This window comes from Triturus cristatus, chromosome 1_2, assembly GCF_964204655.1.
Source record: "Triturus cristatus chromosome 1_2, aTriCri1.1, whole genome shotgun sequence".
Lineage (NCBI taxonomy): Eukaryota > Metazoa > Chordata > Amphibia > Caudata > Salamandridae > Triturus > Triturus cristatus.
The window spans coordinates 835581925-835598572 of record NC_140580.1 but is presented as its reverse complement, the minus strand read 5'-3'; the positions used below and the strand labels follow the sequence as shown (position 1 = coordinate 835598572).

General features: G+C 46.1%; 1 protein-coding gene across 1 annotated transcript in view; it reads left to right on the top strand.

The window, feature by feature from the left end:
* Window positions 1-2288, top strand: part of LOC146868105 (uncharacterized) — a 29355-nt gene extending 27067 nt beyond the window's left edge. Inside the window, exon 3 of the mRNA XM_085608952.1 lies at window positions 2160-2288. The gene's annotated coding sequence lies outside the window, so the exon portion shown is untranslated. The remainder of the gene's footprint in view (window positions 1-2159) is intronic.
* The last annotated feature ends 14360 nt before the right edge of the window (window positions 2289-16648 follow it).

Genomic DNA, 16648 nt, shown 5'->3' with positions numbered 1-16648 from the left:
CAGGCTCACATCATGCTAGAGCACCATCTCACATGTTACCAAGCACTCTGCCTCCAGGATTGTTAAGGCCTGCCATAGGAGTGACTGATAGGTACACATGTGTCTATATATAAGGGTAGATATAGGCATACTATATCTAAGCAAGGGGTGATTACACGACCTTGCCCCAGCTGAGTGATCAGCCAGTTGTGTCTGATTGGAAGGCCAGACCAGGGGTGGCATAATACATGCTGCAGCCCCTGGGAGGCCTAGGGTACACCTATGCCCTGGGTACCTAGGGTACACTGTACAGGGTCCAATAAGGTGATCCTTACCAATTGGGAATGTACCTAGGGTACATGGAGTCCATTTTAAAGAGAGAGCAGACAGCCTGAGACCCTGAATGGCAGGATCTCAGGCCAACTAAGTCGAAAAACCAGCTAGACACTAGGCAAAAAGTTGGGGGTAACCATAGTCAGATATCCACCTTCCTACAGTTATCTGAACTAACTATAACGGGGGAATTTCATTGGTTTTTTACGAGTGAAATATCCACCTAACTATAACATGTGTGAAACCTATGGTTTTTTAAGTGAATTTGCAAGGCTTTTTAAATGCTAATTCCTAACTATAACGTGTGTGAAACCTATGTTTTTTTCAGGGAATTTGTACGTTTTTTTAAATGCTAAGTTATGTATGTATTATTATTTTTTATATATATTTCTTTTACAATAAACTACACCCCCACGATTTTTTTTTTTTTTTAATTAAAATGTTTTTTTCTGCCTTCGGGGTCCTTCAGGGACCCCCTGACAAAGGCTAGGGGGTCAGGAACTCTCCACCCTGCCCCCTTTTCACGTTCGCCACCTTCCTTTTTCACTCTCGCACTGAAAACAAACAAAATGGCGGCCGACACTTCCTGATTTCGACCGATTCGAACGTTGACTAACATGTAACCACCAATCAGAATTACGCTCGCGCACGTTAGGGTGCTCGCACGGTGCACGCACGGTGCGTGCACGGTGCGCGGCTATAGATATGTATGTGCTTTTAACTGCAATTTTCTCAGGAAATACTGAACAGATTGACTCCATATATGCAAAAGGCACATCCCTGAGCTGAGGACTACCTCTCTGCCAAATTTCAAGTAATTCTGTTCAGCCGTTCGGGCTGTACCTTGGACTAAATGTCCCTATGGAAAATTGCATGGGGAAAACGCGTTTTGGGACCCCCCTTTTTTCTCAGCCCCCGCTTGACGAATCCCCCCGAGACTTTCAGGGTAGGAGCGGAGCGGAGCGCCCCACCTATTTTTAAAATTTCGCGAGGATTCGTCAACCGGCGCCAAAGTTATTCCAAATAGAATGTTGCGGATTACCTATGGAAACACGGTCCTAACTATAACTATCTACTGGCGACCGCCAGTAGATTATATATATATCTCTCTGACTATTGCAAGTTTGTAAACACTGAAACTCTTTTATCACATTATGTAATGTTAGATCTTAAAACCATTACTATAGGTATAGATTTTCACACAAGGGTAAGAGTGATTTGGAAAACAGCTTCCTTTAGGCTGACACTGTTGAAATTTTGTAGATAATGATCTAAATTGAGTTTTAATTTTGATTATATCTACGTGTTTATATGTGATACCCAGTGCATTTCCTATGAGAGACATAGTGTGACATAGTATCTTCATACAGCTATCCAGATTATTTTATAAGAAAAATTCAGTCTTTTTATGATGTTTAGAGCATTAAGTATGATATTTGCATTTTTTGCACATTATATTGCGGATTTGCACATTCTTTGCTGTATTTGCACATATATTAACAATTTGCTTTATTTGCACATAATATGCGTTATTTGCACATACCCAGAGGGGAATGTTCCCATTTACGGGATTAATAATGACCTAATGCAACATGCAAAGCGTTACAGTGCAGGCACAATATATCAACTTGAGCTATGTCAACGGTCTAGCGATATTTAAGCAGCATTATGCATTAAGTCAATGTTTATTGAATTTATGATTATGGCCAGAATGCCTTAAACGAATGTAGATTATTTATATTATTTTTCTGGATATGCCCTGCAATCATTCATATTGGATTTGTCTGCGTAAAGTTTTGCAGGTTTTGTAACAACAGCCGGAATGAGTATGTTTTCTATGTCCATAGGAAAGCACGCAACTGGGTACTCCGCACCTTTAAATAGTCACGTTCGGTGAAGTGAAGTCATGTGATCAAGACCGCTGTGACGGTCGAAACGCGTCTGGACTGAACCGAACAATGTTTGTTTGAAAATAAACTGAGCACTATTTTGCACCAGCGAATACTTGTCCGTGTCTTTGGTGGTACCGGCTGGTACTACGGAAGGTGGATTGGATATATATATATATGTGTGTGTGTGTGTGTGTATAGATCTATTTTTTTTGGGGGGGGGGTTTGAGTTTTAAACGCCTTTAGAGTGCAAAAAAAGGGAATTTGAGAGGGCAGCAGACCTCTTGAGTACATGAACATGCAAAGGAGCACAAATAGGCAAGACTTTATTTTAGCCGTGTTATTAAGACCCGTGGCTGCTGTGATGCATGGCTGAAAGTCAGGGGAAAAAAGTGATATGACGTGTCCAGAGCTGACTACGAGGGACAGTGATCTGTTTTCTTAGCATGGGATTATTCTCTGCCTTCACAAAAAAGTTTCATTATCTTATTTCGGAGCAGAAGTTTGCTTTTATGGCCCGACTTGAAAGCGGCACCAAAAAGATCATACAGAGCAGGGAGCACAGTGCAGTTTGTATATGTGTAGCATCTTGACACCCGTTAGAGTGACTTTTGTGCGCTTTGTTTTCTGTTGGACAGGAGGGGGCAAGCAATGCAGAAGGATGGGTGTTGACTGGGCAAGCAACAACAGGAATGGGGCAGACCGGACATGCAACTACGCAGAAGGAGGGAAAACAAATTACCTCTGCAAGCAGTAAGCAGTGTAAGGTCACTGGACAAGTGAGGCAGTACTTGAGCCTTGCTCCATGGTAGGGACAAACACATGAAGAGGAAGTAAATCCAGCACTTTCTGACCAAAGAGAAACAAGGAAAGGGGTGACGATGAAGCTAAACACTGGGTAGCAACGGGCGGGCTCTAAGCCCCCTAAGTAAACACAATGTCTTACAAGGAACAGTACAAGCACTGTCTCAGGCAAGACCTAAAGTATAGGGTGTGGAAAGGAAGGGGATGGAAGGAGAGGGCAAATTGCCAAACAGGCGAAGGTGTCACCAAACATACTGAAGGGTATAAAACAACCAACAGTGCCCCACAACATTTGTATCTTACCTGAGGGAAATAAGCCTTTATCTCGCAACCTTTACCATAAAGGTAAGTACCATACAGGTAAGCAGTTGTACCTTTACCATGTAGGTAAGTATTTTATTTAAATAACATACTTTTTATGTTCTTTAAAAAAAGTGATTTTATGGTTTAGTGATGGCTTGAGATGAAGGGAGGTAAGGGTGACTTTTGGGTTCAACGGTGAGTAGGAATAAAGGGGAATGAGGGTGTTTTGGGTGGGTAGAGACAAAGGGAGGTCAGGATGACTTGACGGGTGGGTAGAGGTAAAAGGAGATTAGGGTGACTTGAGGGCTTAGGGGTGACTAGAGGTAAAGAGAGTTGAGGGTGACTTGAGGGCCCAGGAGCGGGTGGTGGTAAAGGGAGGTGAGAATGACTTGAGGGTTTGGGGTGGATAGAGCTAAAAGGAGATGAGGGTGACTTGAGGGTTGAGGGTGGGAAGAAGTAAAGAGAATTAAGGTAAACCTGAGGGCTCAGGGATGGGTAGAGGTAAAGGGAGGAGAAGGTGATTTAGGGCCCAGTGGTAACAGGGGTGAGGGTAACTTGAGGGCTATGGGGTAGGTAGAGGTAAAGGGAGGTGCGGGTGACTGGATTGGATTGCATGATATGGTCTATCATTATACATTATAATATGGAATGTCATTTTATGGTATGAGATTTTATTGTATGGAGTTTTATGGTATAGCCTGTTATTGTATAGTATGGATAATATAGCATGGACTGTTACGGTATGGTTTGTTACTGTATAACATGGTATGTTATGGTCTCTTATTATGTAGTATTGTATGGTGTGGTAGGTTATGGCCTGCTATTGTAAATTATATCATGGTATGAGTATGGGATGGTGCGTTATTGAGGCATACAACCTATGACTGCTAACAGTATACATAAAAGTCCATTTAGGCAAGCACCAATGTCACCAGTTGGTACAATTTAAAAACATGTACTTATGTTGGCTTACTCAAATTGCGAAGGGAGGTGGCATTGCATAGAATGTGACCAACACGAGAATGAGATATAAACAAACACACCCTTAGTGAATGCTTCAATATGTAACTTTAATACAATGTAATAAATTGTGTTGTTCTGTGTTTATGTGGTTCAGACAAGACTGGCGGGAGAAAAGCGGCTTAATGGGAAATGAAGTTTTGAAAACTGCGGAAAGCAAACAACAAGTGAGGGAAGTGCCGTGCCAGGCTTAAGACCAAAAAGCACAAAAAAAATGAAGGGGCATAAAAGCAGCTAAATTAATTATAGAAAGCAGCATAGGAGAGTGTATAAAGAACATACAAACAAACAATACACACTCACAAAAATGTACCACAATCTGAGCAGAAGCAGTGTGGAAGAACACAAATCAAGAAATCAATCAGTACTTGGTCCATGCTTGAGGGAGGAAAACAAAAACACTGAGGCAAAGTGAAGTCAATGTGCAGATGTGCACAGAAATGCAAAGAAAGAAATTAAGAGTGACATTGCAGGCAACCAAAGGTAATCAATGGGTGGGCAAAAAGTCCTTTTTAGAGCACAGACAACAATGTAACATAAATACATTGTAAGGTGCAATAGCATTTCATCCAGTGAGGCACTTGGTTGTTTGTACTCAGCAGTGGCACTTGCTTAATTTGCAAAATTAGCATCACGGCTTTCTGACTATTTACGTAGTGCTTTGTTTGTAAAAAAAAATAATAATATTAATAAGTGTAAGGGCTCATAAGTTATTCTGAGGAGCCCTCTGCTGACACGGCTGGTTGTTGTGATTGCAAAATATCATAGCTGCCTTGCCTTGAATCCACCTTGCGCCTTTTTCTTTCACTGCCCTATACTTTTGTCTCTGTCTCTCTCTTGCAGGTCCTTTTGAGGTCTCGCCTACTAGACAGCACAGTTTATGTGGGCTTATCAAGCGCTTACAACCTGCTCATTATTTACCATTTGTTAGCTTTATTGTCACTATCATTTGCTTTCTTCTTATTCAGTGGCTTTCCTTGTCTATCTAGAGGTCGCCCATCACTTGGAGCATTGTCACTTTGCCATCTTCCTGTTTGACAGACTTCTATCCTTCCACTGTACACTTTCAAAGATCTACTTTATTAGGTTGAGCGTGAGCCAGCGCGCAAGCGCTGCTCTGCGGAGATCTGTGGTAGTTGAGTACAGAGAGAAGCTTCGCCCAATCCCCCTGCCATTTTTTTCATTGGCTTGTGTGTTTGTCCTTTGTAAATGCTGGCTTCTGATTCATTATGAGGCTTGTTAGTCCCTCTTTATTACAGCCATGTCGTCATTTGTATCCTCCCATGGCTACTGGCCCCTTTCCTTTAAGTGTTACACGGTACGTGTTATTTAGACTGTGAACACTATTTTCTTTAATGAGGCTCTCCTAATGTCTTCCCTACTCCCCCCCTCACTCCCGTTGTTCATGCCTTCTCCCCCTTCCTCAGCCCGCATTTCGTTGCCCGTGCCTTCTCCCCCCGCCCTCCCTCCCGTTGTCCGTGATGACTACCGTTTGCAATGCAATAGGTCTCACGTAAATGGGAGTCGTATTGCATTGCAAATGCTTGTTAAAAGACCAATCACTGATCGTGCAGCACGAGCTGAAACCACGTCACTGCCACCCAGTTACTGAACCCCATCTCTAGTGTGAGCTCCAGTACTGTACCCCACTATTACACTTCAACAGCGTTTTCCTCGGTTCACAAACGTTGCCTGACATTGACAATTTGCTTGTGGTTCACAACTTGCTTTCTTTTTCACGCCACCCTAAAAAAACTGTGTTTGAATCCCTTCACAGGTCCTCCTCCGGCATCTTGTTAAACAAGCTAGTTCTTCTGTTTAAAAGCTTACATTGTCAACTTAAAACATTTGTCAGTATAAACCCATAGACTTTATTACAACCTTATCCAACACTGCTCTGAAGAAACACACGACAAAGGATCTACCCTGGATGCCATTATTGCCCAAAGAGACATAATCCTTATCGACCACATCCTGCCCGTTGACTGGTCTGATCACCACCTCGTCTTATTCCGCATCAGCCAACCGATCCTATGCAAACCCCCCATGCTGGAACCCCCCCCCCCCCCCCCAAATAGACAAGAAACCTAACTCAGATCCCCCTGGGAAACCTGGAGGAAAAGATGAGATCTCTCCTCCCCATCTCCACGGATGATCTCTCCACAACTGAACTCACCTTTCACTATAACGCAACCATGACTTCCTTTTTGGACCAACCAGCCCCCCTGAAACTAAAAAAAGCCAGAAACATACCATCCAGATACTGGTTCAATACGGACATAATGTCCGAAAGGAGACACCTCAGGGCCACAGAAAGACTCTGGTGGAACAACCCAACCTCAATCCTTCGCGAGCAACTCAAATCAACTCGTAGGAAGGACAAAAAACACATCATTAATGAAAAAACTTCCTTCTTCTGCACTGCTCTTGACAACGCAAAAAACAGGCCCAAGGAACTCTTCAACCTCATTAAGCAACAGACTTCCAAGCCCCCCCTTCCTTGATTGTGGCCTCCAAAGACCTGTGTGATAATTTCGCCAACTTCTTCAATGACTAAATCACCAAGATTGAACTCTCCTTGGATCTCAACCACAGTTCCCCTCACAGGCGCCTGTATCCAAAGACAGATGATATCGTACCCAATCACCCACCAAAACTTTGGAAATCCTTCAACCCCATCTCCGAATCGGTGATAATTAAACTAATCTCCACCTCCAAACCCTCTTCACACGTCCTCGATCCTATACTCACCCAACCAGCTAAAAAACTTAAACTCTCCCTAGCCCCGCTCTGGAGCAAAATCATAAACAGCTCCCTGAGAACCGGAACCATTCCAGACTGCCTCAAAGTCGGCCAAATCACACTACTTCTAAAAAAAAACGGGCTTGGACACTAACGATTTGAATAACTTCAGACCTGTTTCCAATCTTGCTCTCCTATCCAAAATCCTGGAAAGGCGTGTGCTCCTACAACTGACCCAACACATTGACAACATCAACCTCCTGGACCCCCACCAATCGGGCTTCCATCAAGGCTGCAGTACACAGACAGCAATCATTAATATCATAGATGACATCCACAAGTCACTAGACATGGACCAATGCTGCCTACTCTTACTTCTAGACCTATCAGCAGCCTTAGACACGGTTGACCACAAGCTACTCATCAAAATACTTCAAAAAAGGCTAGCTGCAGAAGGGGTGGTCTTACAATGGTTCTCCTCATTTCTCCAGAACCGCACACAAAAAATAAAAATAAAAAACTGCTCGTCAGACCTACACCCCGTCAGCAGAGGTGTCCCCCATGGGTCAGTTCTTTCCCCTCAACTTTTCAACATCTACATGGAACCCTTCACCACCATACTAAACAAAAACAACATCTCCTTCCACATATATGCAGACGACACCCAGATCTATCTCGAAACCTCCTCCATTGACGACATTCAAACACTCAACGACACTCTCTTAGTGAAGTCCAACACTGGTTATCTCTAAACCACCTGAAACTTAACCAAGACAAAATGGAATTCCTCCTCATCTCTAACAAAAAGGAGAAGCCCCAAATCATAGAATGGCTTAAAACTATTGACGCCCTCAACTGCAACATCACCCTGGCTGACTCCGTAAAATCGTTGGGAATCACTCTCGATCCAAAACTAGACATGGTCAAACACATCAAGAACTCTGCAAAGAGCGCCTTCCTCAACCTGAAACTGCTCAACAAAATAAAACCCTTCATCCCGCTCAAGGACCTCAAACAGGCCACTCAATCACTGGTGCTGTCCAGACTAGATTACAGGAACGTAGCCCTCACAGGCACAGCTAAATGCCACTTAGCTCCCCTCAGAACAACGCTCAACGCAGCAGCCAGAATGATCACAGGAGCAAAGAAATACGATCACATATCACCCGCACTCAAAGAGCTAAAATAGCTCCCAGTTGAAATGCGTGCCAACCTCAGAACTGCTTGCCGCACGCACAAAGCCCTGCGCACAGGGCGACCCACCTACTTGGCCTCCAAACTGAAGAAGGCTGGTCAGACAAGGACCCTCAGGAGCTCCAATACGCTTCTCCTCATACCGCCGAAAACCCGCAAACAAAAAACCACAGCCCACTCCTTTTCTGGAAGTGCGCCCAAAATCTGGAATTCCATCCCAGTCCACATCACAACTACCCCATCCTTCACAAAATTTAAAATGCAGCTCAAAGACCTCTTTCTCAATCATTCGCTCCTGTATCGTTAGCTGCCGCCGAAGCTCACTAGCTGGAACCTGGCAACAGCCTGATCGATTCTCTGACATCAAGACATCTACCTCCACCAAGCCACCGGACACCCCCCCCATCCCTACAAGAGGTTGGCTTCAGACAACGTGCACACTGCTAGTACTACATCAGACCGACTTGACTTAATGCGGTTCACCGCGCCCAGACCTCCGTAGCGCCATGAACCACTATGTATACCACCCCGTTACTGTATGTTTTTCCTTGATACTACCGCATTACTGTGATTTCCTGACACGTATGTTGTAAAGCGCTCCGATACCCTCGGGTCTGGCCAGCGCTATATAAAACTCTCAAAATAAATAAATAAATAAATAAATAAATAACATGGCTAACCCACCCGTGGTTAAATACATGGAATAGCTCATACTTTCAATTACAAATTCACAGCTATTATACGGGGTACTTCCCTGTTTTACAACTCTTCTCATTTAGGAGTGATTTAGTTAAATAATAATAGCTGAGCTCAGGGAATGTACATGGCATTTTATCGCCACCCTTGTTCCTATTTCTGCTGGCAAATGCCCATAAGAGATTACTGTTCTTGTACATAACATAAAAAGGTTAACATGGCAGCGCACCAAGAGAAGATAAAGGCACCAGATTAAGGTAGGAGTCAGGGTGAATGTGACCAGCTGCCCAGAGAATGGAGAAGGAAGCTGAGGCCGCGGTGAATAGTCGGCACGTGACTGAAGTGGGCGTGGCACCACATGCCACCAATCTATGGCCAAAACTCACGTTTCAAGCCACTAATTAGCTGAATGGTGAAATCACTGGGGAATTGTCTTGTGGTCTCTGTATCCCGAGTGCACCTCAGGGTCCCTGCTGCGCTATGAGGGCTCCTGTTGTGAGATCTCATTGTAACCCCTACTGCGTGCTAGGATCTCCTCGGATCCTATGAGGCACTCTGCGGGCTCTTTATTAGTCTTTCCTTGTCCTGAAGGCACCTTAGGGTATATACTGTGCCCAAGCATCCTGCAGTCACTAGTGCATCTTGGTAACATCCTGATGCCTTATTATGTCACTATTGCCTTCTGAAGGCACTTTTATCACCAGGGCACCTCTTCTGGGCCCTGAAGGCTTCTTGCTGCCCCTTCGAAGTCCCACGTGCAATTTGGTATTCCTTCTGTAATCTGAGGTAAGCTTAATATCGCCTCCGACGCATCCTAAGGGCACCTTGGTTATTCCCCAGGCACATTTGTGATCCCCTCCTGTAATGGTGCGATGTAACAGTGCACAATGACCAAACAGGTCAGGCACTAGGACCGGCCTGAGTGGGAACCAGGGCGGGCGGAAAGGGAGGAGCGGAGGGCTAGAGACGGCAGATAGCCGTTAGCCCGGGACGAGGAAGGAACAAATAAAGGAGCTGAGCAGTAAGAATCCTGTGTCCGTGTCTCTTCTTTCCACGGGGACACTACAACTGGCGACGAAGGGCTTCGAGCTTGCGCGACGACAGAAGTGCCCTCCGGGAGTCCACCCCGGCGGCAACAAATCCGGAGCTCGCCCCGCGTGTGGAGGCTAGAGCGTGAAGTCCAAAGAGCCAACCGGGAGACCACCCCGGCGGCGACTGGCCCGGAACTGCTCGCCCTGCGTGTGGGGCTGGGAGCGCGACGACAGAAGTGCCCACCGGGAGTCCCCCCGGCGGCAACAAATCCGGAGCTCGCCCCGTGTGTGGAGGCTAGAGCGTGAAGTCCAAAGAGCCTACTGGGAGCCCACCCCAGCGGCAATGGTGAAAAGTGCCCAAGAAAGAAGAAAATAACCTCACCTGGCGTGGTAGCGGTGCCCAAAGGCGGAGCCCCGGTGAGTGAAATCAAGTGCTGATGATCGCGGTGTCTCCGGTGATTCAAAAGACAAAATCTCGTTACACACGAGATTCTTGCGGCGGCCATTTTTGAGGTCAGGCGCGAGATTTGCCCAATCCCCCTGTCAGGGACCATCGGCGGCCATCTTTAAGTCAGGCAGCTGAGCCAAACTGCAAACAAACATTGGTAAATGAAACGGAAGTAACAAACAAGCATTGGTAAATACAATAGAAGCAACAAACAAGCATTGGTAAATGCAACAGAAGTAACGAATAAGCATTGACAAAGGAAACAGAAGTAGCAAACAAGCATTGGCAAGTGCAACAGAAGTAACAAACAAGCACTGGCGAGCGTAACGGAGAGCAAACAAAGTCTGTAAAAGCAATCAGCAATAACAGTTGAACAATGCCCGACCCAGCTCCCACAAGCATGTTTGGAGCCTCATTCCTGCGCCGCCCCGAGCCCCTCGTTCTTGAATCTGGTGGGGGCATGGGTCCGCGATGGCAAGAATGGATAGAAGATTTCGAGGACTTCATGAAAGCGTCCAAGGTGACGGACCTTGAAGAACAACTGTTTGCTCTCAAGAACCTGATTGGCAAGGAAGTTGGACGAATCATAAAAGAACTGCCTGCTGAGTCCTCTGGTGCCTATGACAAAGTCTGCGAAGCACTAAATCGCAAGTTCCTACACAAAAGGAACGTTGACTACGAGCCGTACATATTCAATCTGGCCGCGCAAGAGAAAGGTGAGCAAATGGGGTGTTCGTCACCCGTCTGAGACGACTGGCGAGATACTGTGATTTTGACAAGTTTTCAACTGAAGACGCCCTTTGGCTGAGAGTCATAGAAGGTTGCCTCTCTGAACCACTGAGACGCAAATTGCTCAAGAGAAGCTACTCGCTGGAAGAGATTGAAGAGATGACGAGAGTAGATGAACAAGCCGATGAACATGCGAAGAAAATAGAAGCAGGGAAAGGTGAGAGACGGGAACAAGCATTCAGGATGCAGTCTCGGCAAATGCATGGAAGATCCCCACCACAGGTGCGTTCCTCCAGATCCAAAAAACATCACCACCAGTCAAGCAAAGGACACAAAGGCAGAACCCACACCAAGGAACGATCAGACAGACAACTCAAATGTTACAGATGTGGCTACGACTTCCCACATGCCGACGCATGCCCAGCACTAGGACAACAATGCTGGAAGTGTGGTAGAGACAACCACTTTGAAAGCATGTGCGGGGCGATACCCAAAGGTGATCAAAAGGGAAGGTACCGGCAACATCAGCCTTCAAGCAGTCGTCACCATGTCAGAGCAGTCCAGGATAGACGAGACTCATCCACTGGGTCGTCACAATCCAGCTGCCACTCTTGCAGGACATATCAATCTCGACGGTCGTCATCAAGAGAATCCCGATCCACATCACCCATCTCTCAAGACCGAAAGGAATATATTTATTGTGTAGCCGACCCTGATCGGCTGAAAGAATACCCGCGATTGGACATCAGAATTGGTGCTCACCCCACCAAGTTCGTGCTAGACAGTGGGGCATCACTAAACTACCTGCCCGTAACGGAATACCAACGAATGAAATCACCTCCCAAGCTGGATAACGCACATGTACGAGTATACACGTGGATGTCCAAAAAGCCACTAACGTGTCTTGGGAAATTTGCAACCGAACTGTCATACCAAGATCGCACAATATCAGCCTACATCCATGTCATCGAGGGGCCTGAGGCCGGCTGCCTCCTGAGCCTGGCCACCGCAGAACGACTGAAACTGGTTGACATCTTATACCGAATGGCTGACAAACCAGCTATCATCCAAAAGTTCCCCAAGCTCTTTCAAGGCCTGGGAAAAATGAAAGACTGCCAAATAAGACTGCACATAAACGAACAAATCACACCGGTAGCACAGCATCACCGGAAAATCCCGTTTCACCTGCAAGAAGCCGTGGAGAAGGAGCTCCAAGATCTACTGGAAGCAGATATCATAGAAAGAACAGATGGACCAACCCCATGGGTCTCCCCGGTGGTGGTAGTCCCGAAGAAAGGGGAAACCAGCCGAGTCCGCCTATGTGTGGATATGAGGGCGCCCAACATGGCGATAGAGAGAGAGAGACATCCAGGCCCTCACATCAGTGACATGATCACTTCACTCAACGGAGCCAAGATATTTTCAAAACTAGATCTCAACAAAGGATACCACCAGCTAGAATTGCATGAAAGGTCAAGATATATCACGACATTCTCGACACACCTCGGGCTATTCAGATATAAAAGACTAAGTTTCGGAGTGTCATCAGCAGCGGAAATATTCCAAGAGGCAATCAGGAGAACAATACATCACATTCCACAGGTCCTAAACTACAGCGATGACATCCTCGTATATGGAGCAACGACTCAAGAACACGACAAAGCACTAGATCAGGTCTGTCATGCACTCATGGAAGCCAACCTCACACTCAACCAAGACAAGTGTGAATTTCACAAACCAACACTGAACTTTTTCGGCCACATATTCTCTGGAAGTGGCATGAAACCAGACCCAGAAAAGGTAGCAGCGCTAAACGACACACCAAGCCCAGATGACGTGGGCGATGTACGATCATTCCTAGGCATGGCCAGCTACTGTTCCAGATATATACCTGACTACGCCACGTTAAGTTACCCTCTGAGGATGCTCACCAAGCAAGGACAACCTTTTCAGTGGTCCACCCAATGTGAAGGGGCGTTCAGAGAGATCAAAAGAACTGTAGAGTCGGCCAAAAATTTAGCTTACTTCAATCCAAAAAAGAAAACAGAGATAACAGTGGACGCCAGCCCCGTAGGACTAGGAGCCATCCTAGCACAATATGAGAGAGAAGAAGATCAACGACACATAGTAGCATACGCCAGCAGAAGAGTAACAGACACGGAGAGAGCGTATTCACAGCCAGAAAAAGAAAGCCTGGCCGTTGTCTGGGCGTGTGAACACTTCCACATCTTCATCTTTGGGAAACCCTTTACACTAGTGACTGACCATCAAGCCTTGATCACAATTTTTGTAAACCCACGAGCAAAAATGCCACCAAGAATAGAGCGATGGGGCCTCCGGCTCCAGGAATACACCTACACCATCATTCACAAGCCAGGAAAAGCTGCTACCCCGCAGACTACATGTCCCGGCACCCCATCAGATCCAGCAAATCAGAACAATCAGTTGCGGACGAATACATTCACTTCGTAGTAGCCATTTGTGAAGCGACGCAAACAGATGCCACCCTGCAAGAGGTGAAATGTCGGATTCAAACCAACAGCTGGAGACACACGCAAAGCAGTGAACAAAACGACCAAGAAATGGCGGCATTCAAACATGTCCACGACGAACTGTCAATAGCAGCAAATGGTCTCGTCCTACGGGACACCAGAATAGTGATCCCACGACAACTCCGACAAGGAGTCATCAATTTAGCACATGAAGGGCACCGGGGCATAGTAGCCACAAAAAGAGCACTCCGTGAAAGAGTCTGGTTTCCAACACTAGACCTGATGGTAGAGACAACCCTGAAAGACTGCCCGCAGTGTCAACTGGTGAGCCGTCCGGATCCTCCTGCACCACTACAAATGTCTCCACTACCGGAGGGTGTCTGGCAACACATTGCCATTGACTTCTTTGGGCCAATAAAATCGGGCCAATATGTCCTGGTCATCATGGACGAGTACTACAGATTCCCCATCGCACAACTGTGCTCATCCACGAAAGCATCGAGTACCATACCGATACTAGAGGAGGTCTTTGCCGCATGGGCCATTCCCCTAGTGGTGAAGCCAGATAACGGGCCTCCATTCAACAGCCATGACTTTGCTGATTTTGCACAACACCTCGACTTCAAGCACCGCAAGATCACACCATTATGGCCTCAGGCCAACGGAATGGTCGAACGCTTCATGTCCACGATCAAGAAAGCCATTCAGCAAGCAGAACTCACCGGAAAGAGCCTTCAGATGGCACTCAATGAGGTACTGCGAGCGTACCGAAACACGCCTCATTCCACCACAGGCAAATGTCCTGCCACTCTCATGCTGGGACGCCCAGTGCACACCAGACTACCAATGATGACTATGGCAGCGAACGAACAGTATACCGAATCTGACCATGAGGAGATGGCAGCCAGAAACAAGATAAAGAAAGAAAAGATGAAGGACTATGCTGATGAACGACGACGTGCTACGTCCCCTCAAATACAAGAAGGAGACTGGGTGCTTGCACGACAAGAGCAGCCCCGGAAGACTGATAGCAAGTACCATGAGGTTCCGCTGAAGGTGATACAACAAAAAGGAACTATGATCACTGCAGAGACCGACGGAAGAAGACTTACCAGGAACGTGATGCACTTTAAAAAGTGCGGACCCAACATTAAGGAACTACTGACTGAACTGAAAATGGAGAAGAGAGAACCAGAACCAGAGACACTGCCCCACCGCAGTCAGGCATTGATGGAAATGGCCGACGAGAACGAGCGTGACAATCCTGAACTCCAGTCACGCCCCAGACGAGTCATCACAAAACCGTCTTGCCTTATTGAGGAACTTTAAAAAAAAAAAAAAAAGAGACAGTTGCTGTATTGTTCATATTTTGCTTTTCATTTACAGAGGGGGGAGATGTAATGGTGCCGATGTAACAGTGCACAATGACCAAACAGGTCAGGCACTAGGACCGGCCTGAGTGGGGACCAGGGCGGGCGGAAAGGGAGGAGCGGAGGGCTAGAGACGGCAGATAGCCGTCAACCCGGGACGAGGAAGGAACCAATAAAGGAGCTGAGCAGTAAGAATCCTGTGTCCGTGTCTCTTCTTTCCACGGGGACACTACACCTCCTTGACCAGCTGTTCCCTCGATGTCTCTTCTGTATCCTCGGGTGCCTTGCTAACCCTTTTACGCCCCGAGACACCTTGCTGAAACTTGGTGTAATGCAGATGCCTGGCAGAGAGCCAAGTCATAAGGATTCTCGGCACTTAAAGTAGTGTGATGAAGGTGTAAAAAAAGCTCATTGGTCCAAGAGGCATTGCCCCTACTGGCCTTACTTAAAATGCCTTTAAATCGCCATTGAAGCTGGGGCGGAATCAGTCACTTATCAAGTTGCCTTAGCATTTCATACATGTGTGGTGTACTTGGCGTACTTTGCTGCTCTTTGTGAGGTGTTTTCATTCCTGCATGCTTTATACTGTATCACCGATGTTTTTGCTGCAGCTCCAGGGGTGTCTTGAAAATGAGTATGTTGTTGTTGGGTACTGTTGCATCGTGTGAAAGTGCTTGTGAGGTCCAGGATTCGATGGGTACTCACATTATGTGCTGGCTAACTCTGTTGTGTTTATGTGTTTTTTGTTAATTTATTATAGACATTTACTTCTCTGTTACATGTTTGGCAATCTCTCTGCCAGCCATCTATCTCTCTCTCTCGTGCTCTTCCACCCCTCTCTCTCACTCACTCTTCCCACTTCTCTCATATGGTTCACTTCAACTCTTCAAACACAATTTCTTTCCCAAACACTTTCAAGGTTTCCATCCCTCATAAAATTCCCTACTCTTCTTCGTAGGGTATCTTCTGCATACACAAATACTCCTTCTTTAGGCATCTCTTTCTCACACACTTTCTGCTCCTGTCTCTAGTTCATTTACTACTTTTTCAACAAACTACCTAGCCCTCTCTATCTTCCTTTCTATCTATTCTGTGCAGCTCTCAACAGAATATATGTTGTTACTACGCATTCCGTTGCAACGCATGCTTTTACCACGCATGCGTTACAACGGAATGTTTTTTCTACGCATTGCCTTTACCTCGATTTTTCCTTTACCCCGCTTTTTCTTTTTTGGGGGGGAGACCCCCCCCAAGCCCCCTTTCTTTTTTTTTTGCCTTTTTCTTAGGTCGTCGCCGACACTAAAAAAGGACTGACGCATTTTTTTCTGATGAGGAAGACGTTGTTCCGTGATGACGTTGCTTGCGTGGTAAAGACGGTCGTTGAAGCAATACGCGTTGTGAAGACGTTTACGAGGTAAGTGTACTGTTGTAAACGTAACGCGTACAAAATGCTTCGTGGTAAAGGCTGTTTCCCCTCTCAACACTAGTCACGATACCCAGGGTCACTTGTATTATGCAATTGTGCGGTCAATGCGTTTTTTTCGCATAAATATGAATCTGCCACATTTGCCCCATAATCCATCATCCGCTGCGTAATCTGCAGAATTTGATTTTTTTG